A 14,031-nucleotide genomic window follows, 5' to 3' on the forward strand; every position below is an offset into this window, starting at 1 on the left:
AGTAGGGTTTCTAACTCTGTGGGGATGGCACGGGATTTAGTAAGAGCTCCAAGATAAAAATCAGACAAAGTGTACCTAACAGTAAGTCCAAAACCCCAGAAGTGTAGATTTTTTCAAGGCTTTTCAAAGCCTTGCTCTAGCCTTGGGCTAGTAACTGCATAGAGGAGAGCCTGGATAAAAAAACCAAAAAATGAACCAAACAAAAAAAACCCAAACCAAACCAAACCAAAAAAAAAAAAAACCAAAAAAAAACAAAACACAAAAAAAAACCACCCAAAAAACCCAAACCCAACAGAACAGAAAAAAAACCCAAAAAACAAAACAAAACAAAAACAAACAAACAGACAAACAAAAAAAAACAAAAAAAAACCAACAAAAAAACCCCAAACAAACCAAAAAACCCCACAAACTCCTACTGAAACCACCTACAGAGGAGGGAATTCCTGTGTGTGTGTGTAAAAGAAAACACACAGGGGGATATTTGAGATATTTTAACCTGCACCTTCCAGCTCCCCCAGCGTGGGCTGGATCCAAAGCCTATAAAATCCACTGAAAAGCTCTCATTGCCCTCATGAGGACTGGACCAGGTCCCACGGAGTTACACCTGCCTCAGATCCCTGCCAGAGCAGGAGGGAGCTCTAAGAAGTGAGAGCAGGTGGAGGGGTTGGATTTACATGACCTTCCAGTTCACTCTCTGTTTGCAGCTGCTCCTTTAGTCCAGGGGAAACATCCACACATTTCCAGAGGAGGAAGCAGCATACACAGGTGTGTTTTCATGTAATTTCAAGGTAAGTCACTTGAGAACTTAAAGACTTCCTTTGATTCTTTGAAAATGGTGCCTAAAACGTTTTCAGATGTTTCTTCCAGAGTCATCTTTGATTCTGGAGGCTTTTACCCTCTTGCTCATGCAGTCAGGGCAGCAGCTGCTTCAACTGGCTTCAAGCAGAAAGAGGGATTCAGATTTTCTGGAAATCAGAGGCAAAGGATTTCTACTCTGGCAGCCAAAACAATACAGGCAGACAGAAGGAAAAAAAAAAAAAAAAAAGATATCACATGAAGGAGATGGTCTAAACATGCAATGTGCAGAGTGAGGAAACTCTAATGTATGGTGCCTGCTTTAAATTAGATAACGAATTGCCTAATACAGAGTGAAATGAGAGACTGGAATTAAAAGAAAAATGAACCAAACCAAACCAAAAATTAGAAACCTATTGGTTGCCCCTGGCATGTTTTAATTTTGCTTCTGCTACCTTGGAAATTTGCTGAGAGACTTACAAACACCTCGTGGAAACCTTTGCCAGTCTTTCCACATTGAAGCATTTAGAGGAACTATGTTGTATCATATAATTTCATGATCTATTTCTTTTTTTTCCCTACCTCCTTCTCCCACTCTAGAGATTTATCTGGAACTCTGAAAGTGGATTTCTGGCTGCTGTGAACAGGCCTGGCCATACAGTGACTTTATTAATTGACTTCAGCAGGGGTGAGACCTCGTACCTGTCTTGGGCTGTTACTTTCCCTTACACATCAGTGCTTGTAGTGATAGACTCAACTAATATGCCTCAAAACCATGATCTTGTTTGATGAGACCTATTTCTTCACTGGAATCTTGTTCCACAAAGAAAATATCCTGCCGGCACCCTCACTTCTACATGCTGCATCTCCAAGGAACCTGCATCTCAGAACTAACTTGATTCTTTGCCCCTATATTAAAGAAATGTTAGAGGTTATGGTACATCTGCTGCTGCTCTCTTGGACTTGTTATAGCCTTTGTAGCTATAAATTTGACCAGATGTAGGCTCCACAAAAGGTGAGGGGCTAAGGGCAGTGCTTGGTGGGGTTGTGTCCTTTTAGTTTTGGGCTAGTGAGTTTAGGCAAGCCTAACATCTGGTGATGGAGAAATACTAGAGAGCCAAAAAAATAAATAATGAGCCAATGTTTCTTCCATTTCCCATCCCAAATCCCTGTGTGGCCACAAGCTTTCCTTTTAGGGAAAAGATGTCCAGTGTGTTACTGCGATAACGCAATGTGAGATATTCAGCATTCATGAGAGCATTCATAAGAGCTCTTGGTTTTCCTTGTAATCAGGTCTGGAATTCAGCCTTTCTGTGAGTGTTTTATTGTCCTCTCTGGTGATAAATATCCTTGTGTGCATGGTGTGAGCTCTGTGGAAGCTGTTTTCTGGGGGAAGGATGGCCCTGTGGGAAAATGATCGAAGTATGAACTCAGACAAGAGTGATCTGGCTTTGCTGCAGCTTTGTCTGTGAAACCACAGGAAAATAGCTCAATTTCCCCTTTTTGTTCAGATTCTGCACCCTCTGCTCACACAGTGAAGCCTGACAGCCCTGTCTCAGCTGCCTGCAAGTGCAGCAGGTGCAGGTTCTTGCTGCCAGACATGCAGCACTTGCTCTGGTGTCTGCATGACTCTCTCCAGCTCTGCTGGGTTTATACAGAATTCCATACATGTATATCTTAGGGGTAGTATAATGGACACCAAAACCTCAAACCGTAGCAATTCTCAATGCCAGAGAGTCTCCACACCAAGAAGAGTTCATTATTTGTCTTTAAAATATCTGTGGGAAGTAAGGTGGTGTTAATAGTGGCAGAGCAAGGCCCTGTTCATACAAAATGAAATAATTTTCTGTTCTTCTTGTGGCCAAGTGACAAAGACGAGAAGCAGCTTGTCCATGGCTTGTGTTTCTTCTTGAAGGGTCAGGACCCATCTTAGCACCACTTGGTGGCTGACTGGGGCAGTAAAAATTCCTGAGCTACACCTCCAACACATTAAAAAAAACACTGGTAGAAGAGCCAGCACCCAAAAAAAGCAGCCACCCTGCCAGCACCTGCCAGGTTGGCTTGGCCTTTCCAAAGCTGTACTGCACATAAGAAGGGTTTGTCACTCCAATACACAAATTATTGACTTGCTAGGCTTTGTTCCTGGGGACAGCTGTGTCTTGGTGACAGGTGAAACTGCATCAAGTGCATTTCTCAATGTTCAAATGCAAACTGAGCCCTTGCTCATTTGCATGCCTGTGGCATCCAGCTGCTTAGTGTATTTTTGGAGCAAAAGCCACACTCAGCCACAGAAATGTTTTCCCATTGCTGCCTCTTTCTTTTTGAGCATCACAAAAATCACTATGCAGAAAACCAAACATGAGGCTGAGTAATGCAAGATTGAGATAAACTTTCAGCCCCTCAGGTGTGTCAGGAAGGCTTTTGTGCCAGAAGCAAGTGAAGTCCTGGAGGGGTTCTGAGTCTCCTTGGAGTTTTTATGCGCAAGAAGAGAAGGTTAGTTACAGACAGGTGCTTGATCTTACTAAGAGAGGAGTCTTCATCAAAATTTATCCATCATTAATGTCTGAAGAGCAGCAAAAACAAGGCATTTGACCATTTTAGATTTCCTAGTCTAATATTTGGAAACATCAGGGCCCATGAGAGTTTCCTAGTTCATAAATAACAATTAAAAAAAAAAAGTGTTTGGCCATTTCTGCTTCAGGATCCAGCCTTTTCAATCTGTGTGGCATTGAGGACTGTGATGTGATCAGCTCAACTAGAATGATCCTCAGACCAATTGGGATCTCTGCCCGGTCTCTGCTGGGCTGTGTGGAGCCTCATTTTAATGAGATAAATGGGAATCTACAATCAAAGCCCAGGTTGTTAATGGTGATCTACAGCTTGTTCCACTTTGTACTGTGAGGTCTCTGTTGCTTAGACAAATTCCAACGCTGGAAAAAATGTGGAAGCCTCTGTCATCTTATTAGAATGATATTTAGTGTCTTACACAACTTAATACAAAATACAGGAGAAAAAAAAAAAATAAGAAAGGGTATGCAACCTATAGGAGCCCACACTCTCTGTTCAGCCCATCTCTGGGTTTAAGGAAGGGCATTTTATGGGCCTAATTTTGAATTCAAAACCAAGATATTTGGGTAGGACGTAGCTGGATAGCTGCAAAGATAAAGTCACTATGGTGAAGTGAAATGATCACCCTGTTATCCTTTTCCTTTTCTCACCCCAGACAATTCTGACCCAAGGGCCCCAAAATTAAAAGAGGGCTCAAAAATGGAGCTGATTCAAGTGCAGGCAGCTGCAAGAGTGAACCCCACTGACTCTCACAGCTCAAAGCCAGAAATTGCTTGGTGGGTTATCTGCTACTAGGTAAAGCCTGTAATTTGTGTGTTGCTGTAGTCAGCTCAGTGGGATTTTTGGGACAAACAGCTGCCTTATGCTACATATAGCTTGGAAGTTTGTGGCTTTTGCAGAAATTGCCATTCAGTGTTGAAAAGGGATCTGTAAAAGAGAGAGAAGGGCTGGGACTCTGAACTCGGGGTCCATGGGCTTTATCCTCTGCAGGATAAAGCAATATCTGACCTGCTGTCCTTTCAGGCTGGATTTGTGAGAAGAAGGAGTATTGTGACTCTTTTTATTAGAGCAGAAGTAATGACTTCCACCACTTTCCAGACTTGGGGGTGAGTCTGCAGCTTCTGCTTTTTCTCAGTGGCTTTCTCCAGCTACAGTTGAATGTGACAAAAATAGGAGAGATGTGAAACAAAGGGGAACTTCACAGCTAAAATAAAACTCAAGAAAAGCTTGTCCTCTTGTCACTCCACTGCAATTTGGAATCTATTTGAGAAATGGTGAAGCTATTTTTAAAGATTACCTTTGAAAAAAAAAAAAGGGATGACATTGATATAAGGAATGACAATGATATACCCTGGCCCTGCAGCCTTGAGTAGGGAGGATTATTGGAGGAGGTAAATAGATTGTGAAATCTATGAGTAATATTTCTCTGTTGAAATATTCTGGCTTTCTGATAAGATGTTTCCAGTTTAAATCTTCAGCTGCCAAAGCTGTTCATTTCTACTGGGGAAAATATTCTGACTGGCTCTTGTGCCAAAGTATATGTTTGATTTTCTACCCCTTCCATAAGGGACATAAAGACAGTTTGTTATCCTTAAATCCTAAATTTCTCCCTTTCCCTACTTTAGCCATATGTTTCCAGAAAAAGCCCTTGAGAGTGGAGGCTTTGCCTGCACGGAGGGAAATGCCAGAAGGAAATATTAAGCTGGAGAAAATGGTTTTAAATTAAGATTGCTGGGAGAGGGGAGCCTGAATCAAACAGACTCCTGCCAGTTTCATGTGCTAGGTGTCCAGAGACTGGAGAGGCATTGCAGGACAGCAGGAGAGAACCTGAAGAGCAGCAGAAAGGAATTCCAACCAGTCCAGACAGCAAATCACTTCATGGGGAGACAAATTGAAATGCCTCTGTGCAAACAGACACAGCACAGGGAACAGAAACTGGAGTTAGAGAGGCTGTGACCTTACTGGCATCATTATCTGGATTGTTGGAACGGGAGGATAAGGGATCCTCAGGAAGGACAGGGACAAGGAGAGGGTGTCTCCCTCTGTGCCAGTGACCATCTGGACTGGGGATGGATGAGGAGCCAACCCAGAGCTGCTCAGGGTCAGGATTAAAGGAGGGTGAGGGACAGGTGATACTGCAGTGGGGTCTGCCCAGCAACCAGCAGATGAGGCCCACTCTGGGCAAAAATCAGGAGCCTCCTGTTCATGTTCATGTTCATGTTCATGGGGAGCTCCAGCCAGCCTGGTGTCTGTTGGATGGGCAGCAGAACAGGACAAAAACGAACCAGGAGATCCCTGGAATGTGCTGGTGACAGCTTCCCCCCCAGCTGATGGAGGAAATGAGGAGAGCTGCTGTGCTGGGCCTTGTGGGGCCAGTGGGGAATGTGGAGCTCAAGAGAAGCATTGGCTGCAGTGACCATGAAATCCCATGGTTCTGTGAAAGGCTGGACTTCAAACTCCAGCCAAATTCAAATTCCAAATTCAAATCAGGGCAGTGCAGAGGGTCTGCAGCAAACTCACTGCCCTGGACTTCAGGAGAGCAGCTTTTGGCCTCTTCAGGCCAAAAGAGATAAAGCCCTGTGCAGGGAAGACCAGCCCAAGAAAACAGGTTGATATTCAAGGATCTACTCTGAACTCAGGAATAATGGAGCTCAGTGGCAAAAATCCCAGGAGGCCTGTGTGGATGAACAAGGAGCTCCCGGACAAACTAAAACATAAAAATGAAGTTTGTAGGGTGTGAAAATGAGGACAGGCAGCCTGTGAGAGGCACAGAGAAGTTGTCTGAGAAGTCAGGGATCAAGCTGCCCAAGGACTTCAAGGGCAACAAGGAAAGTTTTATCAGTGAAAAAGGGAAGACTTAGGAAAATTTGGGCCCTCATCACATAAAATGTGAGAAGTGGTTATGTGGAACATGGAAAAGCCTGAGGTACTCAACGATTTTTTTTTTTTTTACTTCAGTCTTCACCAGGAATTGTTTCACTCACACCACCCAAATCTCAGAAGTCAAAGGCAGGAACAGGGAGGAAGAAGAGCCACTCAATGTAGGAAAAAATCAGGCTTGATAGCACTTGAGGAACCTGAAGATGATTGGAAGTCCATTGGAACTGGTGAGATGTGCTCATAGGTTGTCAAAAAACTGGCAGGTGAAAGGGCTAAGCCACCATCCATCACATTTGAGAAACCATGCCAGACTGGTGAAGCTCTCAACAACAGGAAAAGGGGGAGCAGGTCTGGATGGAAGCCATCAGAAGGAGGAACAACCTCTGCTGTGCAGCCAGACTGAGAGAGTTGGGGTTGCTCAGCCTGGAGAAAAGAAACCTCCAGGGTGACCTTAAAGCACCTTCCAGTACCTCAAGGGGTTCTACAAGAGAGTGGTGAGAGCCTTTCCATGAGGGTATGTAGTGACAGAACAAGGGGGTTGTGGCTTTCCACTGAGAGTAGATTTGTGTTCCATAACAGAAATAAATTGTTTACTGTGAGGGTCAGGAGGCACCACAACAGAGAAGCTGTGGCTGCCCCATCCTTGGTAGGAAATGAGACCAGGTTGTGTGAGCCTTCACTTGAAGGAAAACTGGATGCTCACAGCTTCCTTGAATTTAAAGCACCAAAAAAAAAAAAAAAAAAAAAAAAAGACCCAAAACGAAACAGAAGGAGAACATATGTGCCTGACTTCTTATAGTTACATAGTATTTCATTAACATTCCCTAAAGCTGAGTGAAGTAATTAGCACCAGAGTAAGGCACAGAGCCCAGAAAAGCATTCAGTGTGTGTGTGGAGAGGACAAAGGAGGGGGCTGAACCACTGCCCTCTGAAAGGACTGAGCCCACTGCTTCAGTGGTGCTGCTCACTCACTCTCTCCCTGCTCTCACACCCTGGGGCCTTCTGTTCTCGTTCAAAGAACACAACTTTCAGTGAAATCAACATTCAAGGAGGCAGAATGGAAGATAATTTGAACAGTTCAGGACCATTGTTGCAAGAGGATGGTAAAGCTACCATGACATTATGGACAATACTTGTCCTACTGTTTCTATTTAAGTCCAAAGTGCAGCATTTTTCTCTCAAGCTGCTTGGGACTTTCATTTCTGTCTTGCCTCTAGGAAGAAGACCAGTTGAAGGACATTGGTGACCTATAATTTCAAAATGGTCCATGTCTATCAGGTAGTGGGACTCCTAATTTCAAATTTGTGAGTGTGTGGGAGACATATCCCACTGGACATGTGTGGCTCAGACACAGTGTCTGCTTCAGACACTATTGTAAGCATATTAATTCTCTTAAATAATGAGGAAAATTGGACTAGAAATTTGGACTAGCTTACCAAAAAAAAAGTGTAGCATTAATAGAGTAGGAGGTTTCCAAATGCCTGGACAGGAAGTGAGGGCTCATCTTGGTGCAAATCGTCAGGAATTGGACACCTCGTATATCCTGATGGTTCCACCAAAAAGGATGCACAGATCAGTGAGGAAGACCAATAAAGGTTTGGCATTTTCTAAGCATGGCAAAAGAAGGGAGCAAGAAAGAGGTTTTGCCTTCCTGAGCTTGCAGCTCTTCAGCAGTGAAGGCTGTAGCTAATCAAGGAGTCCCTGGGAGGCAGATATAAAATCCAGATTCCTCGCACGGTTTCACCCCAGCATATCTAACACCCATTGATAGTCACGGATGAGGGGCAGTACACACCATGCTACCCTTATAACTCAGATATGGAACAATGTTTATAAGCTAGGAGTAGCTGTCAAGCCTCTGAAGAATTCCCAAATACTCATATTCAGGAGGAGGGGGAGGGAACGTCGATCACTTACACACAAACCATCGCTGCCCGCCGTGCAGCACATAAAGAATCTTTGCAAGTGCTCTAATCCTCCTTGAGAGACGTGAACATAAAACCCAAAATGCGTTCCATATGTCCCAGTGTCCGGTTGCTGCCCCAGTTCCAGCTGAGAGCACAAAACATAGCAACCTTTATATTGATGCTAAACACATTGCGTCACCCCCAGCGCTGATATGTTTTAACGCTAATACAATTAAACTTGCTTCAGCATAATCCTGGTAAGATAAACAGTGTTGCTGTCACAATAAACCCTGTCTCTCAGCAGTGGAATGGAAGAAAGATGTGTTATCCAAAGCAGTGTGAGCAGTGCTGGGAGGACTCGTTCCCTTCTGCTTTTTCTGAGGAGTGTGGTGCAGATTGGAGTGCAGATGCAAGTAAAGACATTTGTGCCTTCTGCACTGGCTAAGGGTGGCAAGCTAAAAACTGCACTCAGGATCCTTGGACTAAAAAAGAATTCTATGTATGAAGCATGCTTTCAGATCACACTTGCATCTTGTGAAAACCTAGACTGGTGCTCTAGAAGAAAAGGTCTTTTTCTCTCTGCTAGTGTTTTCTTTCCCATAAAGGACTAAAACTGATATCTGAGGGAGAAAGTGAAGTTTGCAGTGACAGTTGGGTGTTACCACCTTCTTCCAAAGACTTCCCACATTTTTTAAGTATCTTAACAGCCTGATCACTTGTATGATGTCTTCCATCTCATCTCTGATGACCTTTTAAGGATCTGGTGGATGCATTTTTAAAGTGGCTTGCTTCAAAATGCATAAAAGCAATATCTAACCACCTTCACAAAACCCCTGAGACAAAACTACATCTTATGTATGTCCAACCTTTATGTTGAAAGGAGATGAGAGGGGGTAAAGTGATGTGCCAGCTCTGGCTCCAGACATTCCAACCAAGTACCAAAGTTGTTGTTGTCAGGGCAGGGAGACAGAAATGTAGAGGAAAGAAATCTGGCCAGAAATTTTGTTTCACAGGAGGCATCATTCATTAAACTCCATAGATTACTTCATGACACTCAGGTCATCCAGCAACATGAAGAAGCTGGGTGAAGGCATCTCAAAAGACCAAAAGAATGGTAAGAAACGTAATATTTCTTACCAAAATGTGGAAAATGTTCTTTTTGAAGGAGCTGGGGGGTAGAATTTATATCACAGCAGTGATGTGGAGCAGCATCCCCCAGCATGACCACATTCTAACACCCTGGAAAGGCAGAAAACTTGCAAGGCCCTCAAAAAATGGTTTTGTGATGCAAGACAAATGCTGCCAGCCTCTTCAGTTCTCCATCTATAATGTGAGGGACCACTGTCCTTTAAAGCAGAAAGTTTTGCCTCTCAGTGCAGCCAAGGAAAAGCAGCTGCATAAGATTTAATTTGACATCCAAACACATCTTTCTAAAATAATAAAGGACCTATATTTTTGTTTAATTAGTAAGTAGAGATGGTGCATCAGGCCTGCAGCATAAATAGGTCCCCATATCCCAACAGCCAGGCACTGCTCTTCACTCCCCCAGTGTTAACTGTGATTACTGAGACGCTAAAAGTGCCAACCTGGGAAATCCTACAAGTCCAGAGTAAGGAAAAAAGCCAATAAACCTGTTTGCCTAACTTGCCTGGTGGATCTCTCATTATGTATTTGCAGCTTCAGATGTCTCACTTCCTTCTTTTTTTAGTTTTTTTGGGGGGGGGGTTTGGTTCTTTTTGGTTTGTTGGTTTTTTTTTTTTGGGGGGGGGGGGTTTGTGTGGTTTTGTTTGGGGGTTTTGTTTGTTTGTTTGTTTTGGGATTTTTTTGTTTGTTTTTGGGTTTGGTTTTTGTTTTTTAGGTTGTTGGGTTTTTTTTTGGTTGGTTGGTTGAGTATTTTTGGGGTTTTTTTCCCAGAAAGCCTCAGCTGGAACATTTCAGGAGTTAAAAATCTAAAGCAACAGCACGTCTTTTTAAAGGATGGGTGGCTATAAAAGAATTCACTATCATCTCCAGCCTCACACCCTGCCATTCCCAGACTCTATCCTTCATTCTGTCCCAGAGTGGGAGGGCGTTACACCTGTGCTTCCCCAGCTTGGGTGGTGTGGTAACAAGCACAGCTTTGCAGGACTAGTAGATGATCTCACTGGAATTTTATGGACTGCCTTGGAAGGGCAGGTCTTGGGCAGAGAGCTTGTGTTACATTAATTGACTAAACAAGAAAAACAAAAAAAACAAAAAAAAAACAAACAAACAAAAAAAAAACAAAACAAAACCAAAACAAACAAACCAACCAACCAACCAACCAACCAACCAACCAACCAACCAAAAACCAAAAAAACCCCAAAAAAACACCAACCAACCCCCCCCCCAAAAAAAAAGGCAAAAATTGTTATGTTTATTCATGTTTTGTGGGTTGTTTTTTTTTTTTTCTTCCAGATATGACTTAATTCCATCCCCAGCATCTCACAAGAGCTGATTCCCAGGCATCTCACCCTTCTGGAAGCAGAGTTTGGAGGTATATTTTTGTAAGCACTGTGAAAGTATGGACCCATCTCCAAAGAGTGGCATAGCATGTCTCTGTGAAAAGACTTTCAGAAGAACTGTGTTGCTATTTTTATAGAGGTGGTTGTAATCTTGTAGAGGATAAAATTAATTTCTTTGGCCATACAACAAAGCCTGCAATGATTATTTGCTGAGGATAACTTGCTGGCTTGCACTGGAGCTCAGCCACTTCCCAGGGACTCTGAGGAGCTCCCCAGCAGCAAGTGGTGGTCACTTCCTTTCCCTGGTCACAACCAAAGCCACTGAAACTCTGGAAGAAAGATTAAGGGATGTTTATGTCTCCAAATCTCTCATTGCAAGCTCATCTAGACCATGGGGAAATGCACTGGAACCAGAGGCTGCATGTTGCTCTTGCCCAAGAGGTTCATCTCTGTCATTTATTTGGTTTATTTTTTGAGAATCAGGACCTTTGAGACCTTTGAGAGGAAGGCAGTGTTTATTTTAAACATTTTCAGCTGCATGTAGCTCCAGAGGTCCAGTGGAACCTTTCAAATCAGTCTTGAGGTGAAAGACAAGACAGGGTCCCACTCCTTGACCCTCCAGGACAAGATAATTGAGTTTTCCTCACTAATTATAACTCACTAATATTTTTCACTATTATTATAGTGGAAAACTGTTATTATAGTCACTATTAAATATAATATTCACTATTTTCCTCAGTAACAATAACTCAAGGCAATTGTGTTTTCCTACCTGCAAAGGGGAGCAAACATAATTAACCTCTTTAGTTAAGTGACTGCAGAGAGGCAAATTTAAAAGCACCAAGGGGGCAGGTTGGTTTTATCTCAGCTCCTTACAGAGCTGGTGGGTTCAGTGTCACTGCTGGAGTGGCTGCAGAGCCACAGGCTGCAGAAAATGCCACTTGGGATGCAGCATTTCAGCTCCTGCTCTGCTGCAGCTCTGCCAAAAAGAAGATTCCCTACAGCCTGTGACTGCCAGGGTGGCAGCAGCCCCAGCCACCCAGCATGGAATTGCATTCCACGGGCAAGCACAGCATGAGAATTCCCTTCAGCACCCCTCTCACCAAGGTGCTGCCCAAAATGAGCCAAAAAGGCAGGGTCTGGGCTATGGGAAACCCCCGTGGAGCTGCTTGCTGCTGACGGGGGTGCTGGAGGAGGGAGATCTACCTGCAGAAGGATTTTTGCCCCAGGTGAACAGTCCCAGCTTGAGGAACCAGGTCCCCACCCCGTGCTAGCAAGCTGCAAATGTGTTCCACCAGCTCTTCCCCAAGGAATGCCAGGAGGAGGCTGGGAACAGGTCCAGGCACAGGCAGATAAAAAAAACTGTGTTATGGCTTTGTCTCCTATCCATTTTCCAAATCTAGTATTAGTTTCTTAATTTTGTCCTGTAGCGGGTTAAAACTTGTTTTGCTTTCCCCCTTTGCCTGCTGTGCAGACTGATTTGAGGGTGATATGGCAATGCTGGAGGTTCTCTGCTCTTTTTTAGGGCTGTGTTTTAGGGCACTCAAGCCTCACCTTGAGGCTCTGAGGATGAAAAGTGGAGAATAAAAGGTGCAGGAGTTACTGAGGGCCCACAGGATGCAAGGGGAAGATGAAATCAGGGTTTGTAGACCACTATAACAGATAACAACAATAACAAATAACAAAATAAACACCACATGAGGTGTTTATTTCTTTCTGTGGAGAAAGAAATAAACCACTGCTTTGGTAGCAGAGTAGCCAGGGCAAAGTTGTGTTCAGGAGAACCAAAGATGGTTTGTCATCTATACACAGGCAACCTCTGTCCCATATTTCATATTATTCTATATTTTATATTTTATATTTTATATTTTATGTTTTATGTTTTATATTTTATATTATTTTATATTATCTTATATTATTATATATAACAATATATTATTATATATTATTATATTATATTATAATATTATATTTTATATATACATTATTATTATATTATTATTATTTATATATTATTTTATATTTTGTATATATTTTATGTCCCATATATTTATATTTTAGAGGAGAAAATTCTTTTAATATGCTTTAAAGAGGAAGGAAAAACACAGAGGACAGGCACATAGACAGTGTTAAACACAGCTTTGCCACAGCAGTGGTGGTCTAGTGCTAAAAAGGTGGCAAGGTCACAATGCCAGCTGACTTTTTTTAGTCAAACAGGTGCTGCTGCTGCCTTGTGTGAGGTCAGGGACCTGTAGGTGCCACTTTCTGTGACACAGACACCACCCCTCAGTGTGACTTCCCTAATTTGATCTCCATATAATTGATCTCTGTCCCAAATGCTGATAGTTTTCATCTTGCTGTGAGGCTGATGGAATTACAGTGATTCTCAGTGCAAGTCCCTTGGTTTTCTACTTGGAACAAAAACATCTTAGGAGACCAACAGATACATGGTTGAATAATCTCCAACTATTAGTTCACACCTGTGGAACTTTGGGCTGATAGTTCTTGATCTTTGGCACCACTGTAGTGAACTTAGTGATGCTCAAGTGCTGCTTTTTCCAGTGTTCTCTGGCCTTGGACACACTCACATTCTGTGCTGACTTAGGTAGAAAACCTGAACTGCAGGTGGAAAACAAAACTGCAGCAAGCCTGAAATAACAGCAGGGCCAGCCTTTCTCTTGTGGCAACTCACCTCAGAGAAATTCTTATTTTTTTTCAATAAGTTTTCTTTCCATTCCCATCCCAAGATGGGAAGTGAAGAGGCGTATCAAAACAAAGTAATTACAGAAAGCTTAACCAAGCCTTCTACTCCCCCTTCCCCTCCACAAAAACCACAATGTGTCCAGTGCTGTCCAGATCAATCCAGATGGGACCCAGACTGCCTTTGACAGCTTGGCTCTGTTGGCTGGAGGAGACAGCTCTGGATTGCTCCCTAAATGGAGCAAGAGAGTCACCTTCTGTGCTGTTGCACCAAAAAGGGCAGCACACAACAGAAATCACTGAGAGTGGCTGCCAAAGAGGGTGAGATTCTGGTTTATTCTACCCAATTTCTGGGTAGAAGACAGAAAAAAAAAAAAAAGGTAAGGACTTGCAAACTACTCTGTGTTGCTTGTCAGGAGATCTAGTCTCTCATTCATCTCATCTCATCTCATCTCATCTCATCTCATCTCATCTCATCTCATCTCATCTCATCTCATCTCAATCTCATCTCTTCCTCTCATCTCTGTAGCTTTGCACCCCCTTGATTGTTCACTCTTGTCACTGCAATTTTTGTGTGAATGGGCTTTTTTTGTTTGTTTTTAATGTTACTCTTTGTAAACAGTAGGTCTTCAATGATTTTTTGTTGTCTGAAAGTGCTACTTGCACTTTGAGACTAAAAACAGGCACCAATATCCTTC

At 43.0% G+C, this 14,031-nt stretch overlaps 1 long non-coding RNA gene across 1 annotated transcript; it reads left to right on the forward strand.

Annotated features, from left to right (window-relative positions):
* Positions 1-587: 587 nt before the first annotated feature.
* LOC135290952 (uncharacterized) lies at positions 588-11,452 on the forward strand. The gene is made up of 4 exons (XR_010353784.1): positions 588-788; positions 1,396-1,483; positions 6,322-9,264; positions 10,587-11,452. It is a non-coding gene; the product is annotated as an uncharacterized LOC135290952 (long non-coding RNA).
* The last annotated feature ends 2,579 nt before the right edge of the window (positions 11,453-14,031 follow it).

The sequence above is a fragment of the Passer domesticus genome, chromosome Z (genome assembly GCF_036417665.1).
Source record: "Passer domesticus isolate bPasDom1 chromosome Z, bPasDom1.hap1, whole genome shotgun sequence".
NCBI classification, from domain to species: Eukaryota; Metazoa; Chordata; class Aves; order Passeriformes; family Passeridae; genus Passer; species Passer domesticus.